The sequence below is a fragment of the Crocuta crocuta genome, unplaced genomic scaffold, assembly GCF_008692635.1.
Source record: "Crocuta crocuta isolate KB4526 unplaced genomic scaffold, BGI_CrCroc_1.0 scaffold127, whole genome shotgun sequence".
Taxonomy (NCBI): Eukaryota; Metazoa; Chordata; class Mammalia; order Carnivora; family Hyaenidae; genus Crocuta; species Crocuta crocuta.
The window spans coordinates 6,886,584-6,900,084 of NW_027532008.1; the positions used below are offsets into that span (position 1 = coordinate 6,886,584).

The 13,501-nt window shown below is 44.4% G+C and overlaps 1 protein-coding gene across 2 annotated transcripts in view; it reads right to left on the reverse strand.

The window, feature by feature from the left end:
- Window positions 1-7,125, reverse strand: part of CDC42 (cell division cycle 42) — a 50,304-nt gene extending 43,179 nt beyond the window's left edge. For both annotated transcript variants that reach the window (XM_077775484.1, XM_077775486.1), the window contains exon 1: window positions 7,031-7,125. The gene's annotated coding sequence lies outside the window, so the exon portion shown is untranslated. The remainder of the gene's footprint in view (window positions 1-7,030) is intronic.
- Between the last annotated feature and the right edge of the window lie 6,376 nt (window positions 7,126-13,501).

Here is a 13,501-nt window from a genome sequence, read left to right on the forward strand (position 1 = left end):
GATGCCACCCTTACTGGAAACATCTCTCAGGTATTCTGAAACACACTAGAAAACAGCATAAGCAACTACTCTTAAAATTAAAATTATCCCCTACCCCTATTTCTAAATAACATGACCTAAAATAATTCAAACATTTCCATAGCTTCTATTGTGTACTATTTATACTATCTGGACACTTTCTGAAACGAGTAAGGTATTAGGTATTGATTTAAACCCCAGACTCTAATATTCACAGGAATTCATTTTTTCCGAGTTATCTGATAAATGAAAATTTACATCCTAAAATCTAATAGTTTATTTAAAACATGTTAATCTTAAACCCCACAATAAAAATATGGTTTCAGGAAAATTAATTAGTGATATATAGATGGTTTAATTCCATTTCAGAAGATTCGAAAATCAAGCCCTCTCAAATAACAGAGCTGAGAAATAAATACTAGCTGTTACAGTGAAGTTGTATAATCAAAATCCCTGAAATCACAACGATTACTTACTAAGAAACTTTATTAAATTACTTCCCATTCCTCATCAAACCAAAATAACAAATATTCTTAAACTGCCTATCAACAAAACAAACAGACTGTAGCTGAAATCCTGCTTATGCTTTCTTCTACAGCCCATCTTCTTCTCCTGCCCCTTAACACAAATTAACACAGCATTCTTGTAGTCTACCTCTATCTCTCCCCCTGGTTTCATTTGCTCTTCATTTGGTCTGTTCTCAAGCTCTTCTGTTTCCACAAGAAATAGCAAACAGTGATCATCTGTTTAGCTGAAAAGGATGGCTGTGGCTTACCATCCAACAGTAGCTGGCTTAATACTGCCACCTGAAACAGAATGGACACAGGTGTGCCTGACCCTGCACCCTACCCTCCCCCAGCTCCCTGGGGTATGCAGCATACCTAGCCAGTCAAGAGCAGCCTCAGCCATTCAATTCCGTGTGGTGTACAAATACTTTTCTACGTCTGCCTTGATTTGAAAAGAACTAGGAAACACTACTGCAAAGCATATACTACACAACGGTAGTACTGGTGAATTTCTCCTACAGCAAATAGTTTAAGTTACTAGAGAAAAATTCAATCAAGTCCTTTAAAAAAAAGCACTAATTTTTTTCAGGATCCCAGCTAAGTAAGACTAGATTTTAGATATTAATATTTTCCCTTAAGATTAAAGATATGGTTCATTTTAGTAAAGAAAATATTTGTTACATCTGACCAGCTAATTGCCAACTTTGCATTTAAACTGTTTTCATAATCAACAATTATATGAATTATCCTGATCATATGCTCTTCATTACAATGCTTTCAATAAAACATTGAGTTCAAATGTGTAACTGATATACTAAACTAGAATTTAAGATTAGTTATTTGCAAGTGGGCACTTAAAAACTTTAAACTGTTGACTGTGAGCACAGAAATGAGGTGATTCTACAGGCAAGAAACTAATTTCTTCAAAAGCGAAACAGGTTTCAATCACTCTCAAGATTATGATCCTGCCTAAAAAAAAACCAGTTTAGGGGTCCCTAGGTGGTCCAGTCAGTTAGGCATCCCATCCAACTCTTCATCTCAATTCAGGTCACGGTTGTGGAATTGAGCCCCTAGTCGGGCTTCATCCTGAGCGTGGAGCCTGCCTGAATTTTCTCTCCCTCTCTCTGCCCCACTCTCGCTGGGGCGCGCGTGCGCTCGCTCGCTCGCTCACTCTCTCTCTCTCAAAATAAATAAACTTTAAAAATGAATAGAAGTGGGGCACCTGGGTGGCTCAGTTAGCTGGGTGTCCGACTTCAGCTCAGGTCATGATCTCACGGTTCGTGGGTTAGAGCCCTGCGTTGGGCTCTGTGCTGACAGCTAGCTCAGAGCCTGGAGCCTGTTTCAGATTCTGTGTCTCCCTCTCTTTCTGACCCTCCCCTGCTCATGCTGTCTCTCTCTCAGAAATTTACCAAAAAAAAAAAACACACTAAAAATGAATAAAAGAAACCAGGGGCCCCTGGGTGGCTCAGTGGATAAGCATCTGACTCTTGGTTTCAGCTCAGGTCATGATCTAACGGGTTTATTGAGTTCAAGCCCCACTTCAGGTTCTGTGCTGACAGCGCAGAGCCTTCTTGAGATTTTCTCTCTCCCTCTCTCACTGCCCTTCCCCACTCATTCTGTCTGTCTCTCTCAAAATGAATAAGTAAACTTAAAAAGATTTTTAAAAATAATAAAACCAACCAATTTATACTTAAGGGGGGGGCGGGGAATAGAAATAAAGCATCCTACACTGTTTCTGAAATCCCTTAAGATACCACTCTACCAGTCCTAAAGAGGATGCTTCAAACTTTAATGTTAATAAAAATCACGTGGGTATCTTGTTAAAAAGTAGATTGTGATTCAGTAAGACTGGGATGGAGCTCCAAGGTGATCTTATGCTGCTGGTTCATAGTCCAAACACTGTATTTAACTTTATACCCTTATTTATTTAAAACTGATTAAGATAGTGGACAAAAACTTAAAGCAAGCAACAGTCCCCACTTCATTTAATAATTTTTATAGTTTGGGGGGGCGCCTGGGTGGCTCAGTCAGTTGAACATCCAACTTCAGCTCAGGTCATGATCTCACAGTTCGTGGGTTCAAGCCCTGCATCGGGCTCTGTGCTGACAGCTCAGAGCCCGGAGCCTGCTTCAGATTCTGTCTCCTTCTCTGACCCTCCCCTGCTCACGCTGGCTGGCTGGCTGGCTCTCTCTCTTTCTCTCTCAGAAATAAATAAAAATTTTAAAAAATAATAATAATTTTTATGGTTTGGAGGAGCCTGTGTGGCTCAGTCAGCTGAGCGACCACCTCTTGATTTCGGCTCAGGTCATGATCTCATAATTCATGAGACTGAGCCCCGTATATGCTATTAGCACATAGCCTAGCCTGCTTGGGATTCTTCCTCTCTGCCCTTCCCCCTTTGTGCATGCACACATGTGCACTCTCTCTTTCTCTCAAAATAAACATTTAAAAAAATAATAATTTTTATGGTTTCATTAGATTAACCCAGGGGAAGGATGGTTGTTAAAATACTGATTTGGGGGAAAACTCAGTTCTCAAACGTGGGGACCTAAGAGAGGCTGTAATAATAACAAAAGCACCTACAGAACACTCAATAAGTGCCAGTGAATTCTTAAGTACTTCACAGAGATTAACTGATTTGATTCTCATAACAATGCTGTGAGGTAGTGACTATGACTGGCCCCTGTCTTACAGACGGTAAACCTGAGTCACAAAGACATTGCTTAGATTGCACATAGATAATAAATGCCAGGATTTGAACCCAGGCAGTCTGGTTCCAGAATCTACACCTTTAATTATAATACCAGCAGTACAGCACTCAAGACACAGGAACAGAATTAAGATGGCAAATCAAAATGGCTTACTTTTGGAAAAAACAATGCAAGTGTTAAAGAACAGAGGGAGGAACAGAAGTGACAGCCAATTATTGGTGAATCCCAGGACTTAACAATATATAATTTTTTCCTTTATTAGAAAATGTTCTGGACTTTAGCATTATAGCTAAATGTTTGAGAATATTTCTCTTAAATATTTTTTTAGAGGAAAACCCCTGGTTTCATGGGGCTCCTGACTGGCTTAGTCAATAAAGTATGCAACTCTTCATCTTGGGGTTGTGAGTTCAAGCCTCATGCTATGCGTGGCGATTACTTAAAAACCTTAGAAAAAAATTTTAAATTAAAAAATAAACAAACAACAACAAAACCACCTGCTTTCACTTCACACAACAAGTATTTGAGACCAATGTCCCAGGGGCAACCAGTGAAGACTTTTGCTATCCAGGACTTAGAATAGCAGCAGTAGCAGACATAGCTGAAATAACAAGTAATGAAAATTGCTTTAGCAAATATATTTTGGACTGAAAGGATAAGTAACTAAAAGTAGAAACTGGTAAGGGACAAAGCACAACATGACCAGGAATTTGATACTGTTGAGCCGAGTGGAAAAAGTGGCAAAAATAAGCTGCTGTTGCAAACAAAAGAAATAGAGGAAAAAAGCAATCATTAAAGTCTAAATAATTTTTTAGAAGAATAAGAACTGGTCATCAGCAAAAGCTTTCTAAGCAATGGTCAACAGTCCACACAGTGCAGCTGCAGAAGACACTGGATTAAACAGATGGATAAAATCAAGCAAGAGCAGATTAGTAATCACTTCAATGGGCCCGAGTCCAGATATGGCCGACCAAGCACAAGTCTCAGGAAACACAGTAAACAAGCCTATGGAATATGCAGAAAGAGAAAATGTTGACCCTCAGACATCCTGAAGTAATTTATTTTACAAACATTTCTTGAGATCTAGTATATATCTGGCACTATCCTAGGCGCCAGGGATGCAGGGGTGACCATGTCAGGTCAAATCCTGCCCTCATATCACTTACATTTTACTGGGGGGCACTAAGAGGTTTGAAAGAGAACACTGACTGGGCACCTGTTTGGCTCAGTCGGTTAAGCGTCCAACTTCAGCTCAGGTCATGGTCTCACGGTTTGTGGGTTCAAGCCCCACGTCGGGCTCTGTGCTGACAGCTAGCTCAGAGCCTGGAGCCTGTTTCAGTTTCTGTGCCTCCCTCTCTCTCTGACCCTCCCCTGCTCACGCTGTCGCTGTCTCTGTCTCTCTCTCTCTCTCTCTCTGTGAAATAAAACATTAAAAATTAAAAAAAAAAAAAAGAAAGAGAACACTGAATAAAGTATTACCACAAAAGGCTAGAGTGAAGCCCTTTAATATAGGAAGACATGTGAAACTATTTATTGGACGTAAATTAACAAAATAATAATCCCTCCTTTCCCCACAGAGGAAACCCATATAGACCTCTCAAAAAGACCCTAAAAACACTAAATGAATGGATCTAAAATATATCTGCAAATAAAAGTACAATCTGACTTTTACTTCCAAGAACGCCTATAAATACTACTCCCAGACACACAATAGGTTGTATTTCAAAGTTTTCCAAATGTGACAGCTTTTGGATCAAAACATTTTATTGGTGTAACCATCTTAAAAATAACTAGAAGTACTTTTCTAATAGACCATAAAGTTCAAAGTGGAAAAGTATCTGAATAAAAGAAAATAAATCTTGAAATTAAAGAAAAAAATCATCAAGATTTGGTCTTGTTGGGCTTTAGGAATTTCACTGACGTTTGATACCCTAGCTGTAACAATGGCTTAGATACCCAAAAAAATTAAGTTTAGCTGGGTATGAGTTTTGATTAGTATAGAAAAACATATTAAGAGGATGTGATAACTAATTTCTTGAAGAAATTACTGGAAAACAGCTCATTTTTAATACTCAGTTAACTATCCATCTCTCATCTCTTTGCCTCAGTCTAAAAACTGTAAATGCAAACTATTTTGTTATATTTTATTTATTGTTTTTAGGTCTTTATTTTGAGAGAGAGACAAGAGAGGCAGTGGGGGAGGGGCAGGAAGGGGGAGACAGACTCTGAAGCAGGCTCCAGGTTCGAGCTGTTAGCACAGAGCCCAATGGGGGGCTCACACCCAGGCACCCACGGACCGTGAGATCATGGATCATGACCTGAGCCAAAGTCAGACGTCCAACCGACTGAGCCACCCAGGTGCCCCTATTTTGCTATATTTTAAAAGGAAAGATGCAAACTGCTGTATGTATACTTAAACTTCTTAAACGTAGAATTCTCAAGAAATAAAGCAGCAGAAAGGGTTTTTAAAACAAGATACCACACTATGACAAATGTATTTCTTAAGATCCAAGTTCAGTACCTATCCCATCCTCTGCCCAACACCTACCTACACAACACAGAAAATTGATTTAAACCTACCACTTCTTTTAAGTGTTTCTTAACAAGCAATGTTCTCTCTACACACAAGAAACAATAGGAAAGTACTTGTTCCAACAAGAACTACCCTTATAACAATCCATTACACAATGAGATCTCATCTGCTTCACAATGTTAACATTTTTCTGTGCTGTATCTCTGTAAGTCCATGAAAGACGGACAGCTGGGGGATGTACCTAATATTCTGGGGGAAAAATACTGGGAGCCCCAAGGTCTGAAACTGTTACTTAAGCGTTTCTGGTTACAAATCCAAAATTCTTTTTTAGTTACAAATTTTAATTGTCTGGCAAGCAAAGGTTAAGGCGTAAAACGAACTGATTCTCTTCCCACCACACCCTTGCCACAAAAAGCGCACGTGAGCCAGCTCAGGTCTATACTGTGCATCAGTTAAGTCCTGCGGGAGAAGTTCAACAGCCTGGAAGTCATTCTGGACCAAAGAAAAGCTCCCACGAATCACTTCATTCCGACTCTAAGAGGATCTTCAAAGTTACTGTCTACAGGAGTGGCTGTAGGTATTGTCTTACGCTTTCCTCTCTGCCACAAGCTAATCTTGAGGTTTCAAACCTTCCAGGCTTTCAGAGGCCTCGGAGACGCCCAAGAGGTTTCAAAGCACCATCCGTGAATATGATGCGCTGGGGAGCAGGCAGGATGTGCCCGCGAGTGCCCCAACCGAGGCTGCAAAACGCTGCCTTCATTCGGTGAATCCCTGTCTTGTAGGAGTTAAAACTCTCACCCCTTATATTGCGATGACGTAATCCTCCACACTGCATTTCTCCTAGACTTAAAGGGGAGGAAAAAACAAACGAACAAAGAAAATTTCACCCCAAGAAGAGGAATTAAGCAAGCGGCAGAACGACAGTTTCGAGAGGTGGTTAGGTAACTCCCTGAAAGGGAAGCTTCAGCTGAATAAGCAGGGAGAGTTGGAGAAGCAAACGGAAATGGTGCTAGGAACTCAACCTAAGGCCGGAATAAAGGAACCTAGGGAAACAGCTACNTCTGCTCCCGGGCAGAACCCGGACCCGCGCTCGCCCGGACGGCGCCGCGCGAGCCGAGCACCCCTCCCCGCGCCCCGCGCTCCCAGAGCTCCCGGGATCCCAGAAGGCGGGGTATCCCCGCAGACGAGGAGAGGCCGGGGGGCGCGCGAGGGGAAGGGACAGTGGGGGAGCCGCTCCCGCGGGGAGCCTCGGGCCCCGCACTCACCGCAGCTTCTCCGCCGGGGCGTTGGCAGCACTGCGCGGGGTCTCCTCAGCTGCCGGACAGGGGCACGCGCCTGACGTCAGCACGCAGGCGACGCAGGGTTGGGTGCCCGCGGAAGTGGGAGGGACCCGGAGGCGAGCCCCGGCCGAGCGGTTGGAGGCGGGGCCTGCATTCATCCCCCGCCCCGGCTCGGGTAGATTACCGCGCACGCGCGGGCCAGCGCGGCTGGCTGGCTGCTGGCTCCCTGCTAAGCTTTTCCTCTCTTTCTCCGATGGTTGTGTTTGTAATGGTCGTTTGCAAAGCGCTGCCACTGGCAATGCTTTTGATCTTTTCAACCTTGTGAAGCAAAGTATTATTTCTATGTTGCAAAAAAGACGTAGGCTATGGCTTGCCCGAGGGGCAATGTCTTCCCTGTGTGGTCCCCTGACAAACGTCCCTCCCAGGTCTGCATCGAGTCCTCCGTGGCATGCCGCACTTCTCTGCCTACACCTCGCTCCAGCCACATCGACAGTCTTTTGCTTTCGGGACTTCCTTCCTGCCGCAAGGCCTCGAACTCACTGTTTCCCGTGGCTGCCTCTCAGCCCTTGAATGTCACCGCCTCCCTGATCACCCTATCCTCGCAGCACCTGTCCGTCATCTGTCTTCCCTGCTAGTGTGCAAGCTGCAGGAGAAGAGGAACTCTCTTAGTCTCAGATGTCTCCCAGTGTTACAGGAAAATCGCTTATGTTAATAATAGTTCATTGATTGGTAACCACCACAGCTATTTGGGCAAGAAGGAAGCCTATTTCCAATACATCTGATATAATACTCATATTTTCTTTTGAGCTTTTCAGTTGCACAAGAAGGATAACTAGACTTTTGACTATAGGTATGGTAATAGTAGTTAATGAAATACCCACAACTACTCTATGAATTAAGAACTATTACCCCCAGGGATGCCTGAGTGGCTCAGTCGTTGGGCATCCGACTTGAGCTCAGGTCATGACCTTGCAGCTGGGGCTCTGTGCTGACAGCTCAGAGCCTGGAGCCTGCTTCGGATTCTGTGTCTCCCTCTCTACCTGCTCCTCTCCCCGCTCATGCTCCCTTGCTCTCGCTCTCTCTCTCTCTTTCTCTCTTTCTCAAAAATAAGTAAACATTTAAAAAAAAAAAAAGAACAATTACCCCCATTTACTGAAGCATAAACTGAGGCTCAGAACTGTTAAGGGATTTGCCCAAGGTTGCCAAGCTAGGCAGTGGCAGACGGTGGGACTTGGACCCAAGAGACTGGCTCTAATTGATCACTTCACTATCATACTGCCCAGCAGATTATTAAAGAGAAATCAGAAGAAATAAGCTTCAGCTGTAGTCCTGTCCCTCCTGATACAAACTATTAACATTTTGGTGTACATATTTCCAGATAGATAGAGAGGGAGAGGGATGCGTACACATTTATTGCACAAAAACAGATTGTACTCTGCCTTTTTCTTTCAAAACTACGTTGTGAATATCTTTCCATCACAAATGAAACATCATTTTTAAAGGCTGTATTCTACTGTAAGGGTATTACGATATATATCTAATTAATCTACTATTGGGATTTAGGTCATTTGGGGCTACTGTAACTTTTTGACTGTTGGTAAATGCATAAGCTTAGTTTCTTAAACTTGAGGAAAACTGGTTGTGTTTTCTCCCTCTGCAAGGCTAGTTGGCAGTGACCTTTCCTTCATCCCGTCTCACAGTCCCATGAATGTCTCCAGACAATGTCTGCCCTTTCCATGGGCAGCAATATCTTGATGGGGTGTCACCCAACTGCTTGGCTTTTCCTGCCTTTATTCTGAGGACAAGAACTCACTTAGCACTTTGTCTTTTGTGTGTCAGATTTTTGTCAAAATGGCCCTCCCCAACCTTTCCACGGCCCCAAAAAGGCAGTAGTGTTACTACTGGACCCCAGTCTATCCCTTCCTTGCTGCCAGCCTAGACCCCAGCCTCCTAGAGCCTCCTCCCTACCTCCACTCTGGCTACAGCCGCCTCACACTAATAAGACGAGCAGCCTGGGGGTCTCCGGTCTCCCTTCCCCTGTGGCTACCATCCCAATGTCCATTCCTCCTTCTTCTGGCAACAGCACCTCCATTTCTGCAGCAGCCCCTCCCCCGATTCTCAAATCCGTGTGGCTCCAGAGGAGATGACCCTACCCCTAGTTGTGGGGAGAGACACATGACCCAGGCTTAGCCAATCAGAGAACTTTAGCAGCATTTCAGGGACAGGCATATGACCCAATGAGAAACAGTGAGATTCAATTCTGGGACTTTGGTCAGAGCGGTCCAGTTGATGAATCTCTCTGCTGAGGGCGGGATGTAACCATGGCACTGTCGGCAACCATCTTCCCACTGCAAGGCGAGAAACTGCCTGAGAACGAGACCACAAAAGAGGGGGGGAAAGAGAGCAGAGAGACAGAGACAGTGAAGCCAAGTCCCAGTGGCACCGTTCGAGCCCTTGGATCTAGTCTTACTTCAATTTTCAGTCACATTAGCCAACAAATTCCCTCTGCTGCTTGAGCCGAGTTGGGTAGGTTTCTGTCACTTGGAACTGCAAGATTCTGTCTGCACCCCTCACCCCCTTTGTCCACCCTGGTGTGGTACCTGACACCATCTTCTAGAGGATTCCCGAACCCCTACCTCCTCTATCCCCTATTCCCATCCCCATTTCCAAAATTCCAGCTATTCAGAAATCCCATTAGTACCACTGAAATCATCTCCAGTTCCCACCTGTTTCGGGGCCTCCAGTGCCTCTATCTGCTTTGGACCCCTGCACCCTTGTACGCCCAGGGGCTCCCGACATTTCTGCAGCATAAGTCCTACACCCACAAAGTTAATATCCAATCTCTAGATGCTTCCTTTTGACAATCTCTGTTTTAATTCATTTTATACAGCACAACCTTCTTGCCTTCCTAGATCTCAGCTCCTTTTAAGTCACTTTCTGGCTCAGGAACCCCGTGTTTTTTCCTTTGCCCTCAAAATAAAATTCAAAGTTCTGTGGCCAGGCGTTCTGTGTCCTCTGTGATCTGGCACCAACTTGCCTTTCCAAAGTTATTTCCCTTTCCCTTCTGTATTAGTCAGGGTTGTCCAGAGGAACAGACCCAGCAGGAGAAGCAGGGTGGCGGTGGGGGGAGAGGAAGAGGGAGAGAGAGATTGATCTATATTGGTCTATATCTGTGTATCTAAAAAGGTTTATTCTAAGGAATTAACTTGATAGGATGAGTTGGTTGTAGGATGAGTCAACAAGCTGAGACGCAAGAGAACTGATGGTGTGGGTCCAATCCAAGTCCTCAGGCCTGAGAACAATAACTGATGTTTCCGGGACAGTCCAACAGCTCGCAGACTCAAGACCCAAGAAAAGCCAGTGTTTGAATTTAAAGCCAGGAAAAATCTCTCTTACTTGAGGAAGGGTCAGCCTTTTTATTCTAGCCAGGCCTTCAACTGATTGGATCAGGCCCACCACATTAAGGAGGGCAATCTACCAATTCAAATGTTAACCTTAGCCCAAAACACACTGACACAGAATAATATTCAACCAAGTATCGGGGACTCCATGACCCAGTCAAGTTGACATTTAAAATTAACCATCACACGGCCAACAGACACATGAAACGATGCTCAGCATCCCTCTTCATCAGGGAAATGCAAATCAAAACCACACTGAGATACCACCTCACGCCAGTCAGAGTGGCTAAAATGAGCAAATCAGAAGACTCTAGATGCTGGTGAGGATGTGGAGAAATGGGCACCCTCCTACACTGTTGGTGGGAATGTAAACTGATGCAGCCCCTCTGGAAAACAGTGTGGAGGTTCCTCAAAAAATTAACAGTAGAACTCCCCTATGACCCAGCAATAGCACTGCTAGGAATTTACCCAAGGGATACGGGAGTGCTGATGCATAGGGGCACATGTACCCCAATGTTCATAGCAGCACTGTCAACAATAACCAAATCATGGAAAGAGCCTAAGTGTCCATCAACAGACAAATGGATCAAGAAGATGTGGTTTATCTATACGATGGAATACTACATGGCAATGAGAAAGAATGAAATCTGGCCATGTGTAGCAACATGGATGGAACTTGAAGGTGTTACGCTGAGCGAAATAAGTCAGGCAGAGAAGGACAGTTACCATATGTTTGCACGTATAGGAGGGTTAGGAGGAACTTCACAGAGGACCATGGGGGAGAAGAAGGGGGAAGATAGGGGGGGAGAGAGAGGGAAACAAACCATAAGAGCCTCTTGAATGTTGAGAACAAACTGAGGACTGATGGGTATGGGGTGGAGGGGAAGGGGGGTGATGGGCATGGAGGAGGGCACTTGTGGGGATNAATAAATAAATAAATAAATAAAATTAACCATCACACCGTCAATCATACACCTTATGTGTGTGTACTGAAGCAAGACTGAGTTATCTAGTATCTTATGTACTAGGTATGATGATTTCTTGCCTCCATGCCCTTGCTCATGCTGTTCCCCTTGCCTAGAACACCTTTCCTGTTCATCCATCCTACCTATCAAGTCCCACTCTCCTTCCCACCATGAACTGTACCTTTTGCCAACACTGACCTTGTGTGCCTTCTCACCTCTGTGCTTCTGCAGATTCAGCGGTTCCCCTCCCTGTCTGCCAAACTCTTCTTCTCTCCTTCAAGGATTACCATTGACCTCAGGTCTTAAACCCTCCCCTACAACCCCAGGCAACCAATCATTCCTCTTACACTTTGTAGTTAAAGCACACTGTATGAAAATCATTTGTATCTGCGCTAACTAAACCATTACGCCATGAGCAGGCAAGGATCTTATCTTATTATTTTTTGTATCCTTTTACTTAATTTCCTGGCACACTGCCAGCCCCTCAAAATGTTTGATAAATAATGCATGAGTGAGCACACTGCTGCTTCTTCCACAAAGCCTGCTCTACTTCTGGCTGAAAACTGATGTCTGTATCTTCCAATCTCCCTTAGTTCTTCAGGCCCTCACCCTATTGTGTCGTGTTTATCCATGCTTTCTCTGCCCTCCTGGACTCTCCGAGGTGGGGGGGCACTCCATTCTGGGTGCATTTTTGTGCCCCTCACGGTGCTCTTCAGGTGCCTTAAACATAATGAATGAGAGGAGCCTCCAAGCTGCATTCTCTGTCAAAAGCCGAAGACTGCAAATCCACCGCCACCTCCCCAGGGCCTGCCAAAATTTACTCAAGAAGATGAGGATCCACATTAAAGAGGCTCTCCTTTGTGGTCTTCAGTCTTGGCATTTACATGAGAAAGTCCTAATTTAAGACTTTCCGTGTGATTCATAGTTGATAAAACTATAAAGAAAAGCAAGGAAGTGATTATTATAAAAATCCAGCTGCTGGCTGCCTCTAAAGGAGGCTGTAATCTGGTAGGGATGGGGGTGTTGGCAGTGGTCTATTTCATGACCTCGGTGATGAGTACATGGATGTTTGCCTTATAATTATTCATTGTACTATACATTTGTTCTACATGCCTTTCCTCAAGTGTAATATTTCATAAAAATAAAGGTTGGAAATAAACAAAGCAAAAATAAAGTCTCACTGTTGTTACTAAAGGGTAAATATCTATCATTAGGAGGCAAGCCTATCCTTCTATTTCTGATTTACTGGCTGGTCTTCTCTTCATCTTGCTGGTCATGGTCATGGCTCAGGCCATGTCAGCAGCCCCACCCTGCTGCTAGGATTCCAGGTGTGTTTCGGATCTGGCCTGCCACACCGTAAGGGGTCAGGGCTGCTGCACCTGAAGCCATCTCCCATCAGCTCGGGGACCTAGGCCCCCGCAGTCCCTCCTGCTGCTCAGCCTCCCTCCTCAACTTTGTGCCACATCGTTATGCTTGTCCAAGGACCTAGACCCTTCTTGGAGTCAGAGAAAGGAGAGGAACTGACCAAACCTGTTTTCTATTTTCCTTTTCTCTAACTGGCCCAGGCTTGCCTTCTTCATCTCTGTTACACATCTCTGGTGGAGACAATCTGAGTCACGGAAGAAGGGTGCCTGAGATAGGATAAGGGAGAGAAAAGTCTAGAAAAGACTGAGCAACTCCATCTGCATTGGTAGAGTTTAGTAAGAACCCAGAAGCACATGGTACAGTGATGAAGTTTTAATCTGAGAATCACTCACGTGAACCAATTAGGCCTGTTGGGACCAATATTCAACGGTTGGTGAGTATTTTTTGTGGTAGGCGCCTCGGATGCAAAGATAACTGATATGCTCCTGCTTAACCTCTTCCATGGCTTCTCCTGACTCTTGTCCACGTCTCCAATGTCCTCAGAACCAGGCTCTCACACACTCACTGGGATCCAGCCATGCTGCCCTCTTTGTCACTCTTTAGATAGAACTGACCTTACTGTGTCTGCCTCAGAGCCTTTGCACTTGCTGTCCTGAGCTCTCCTGCTCTGCACAGGCCTGCTCCTTTCCCCCCTGCACATCTTTGCTCAAATAGCACCTCTTTAA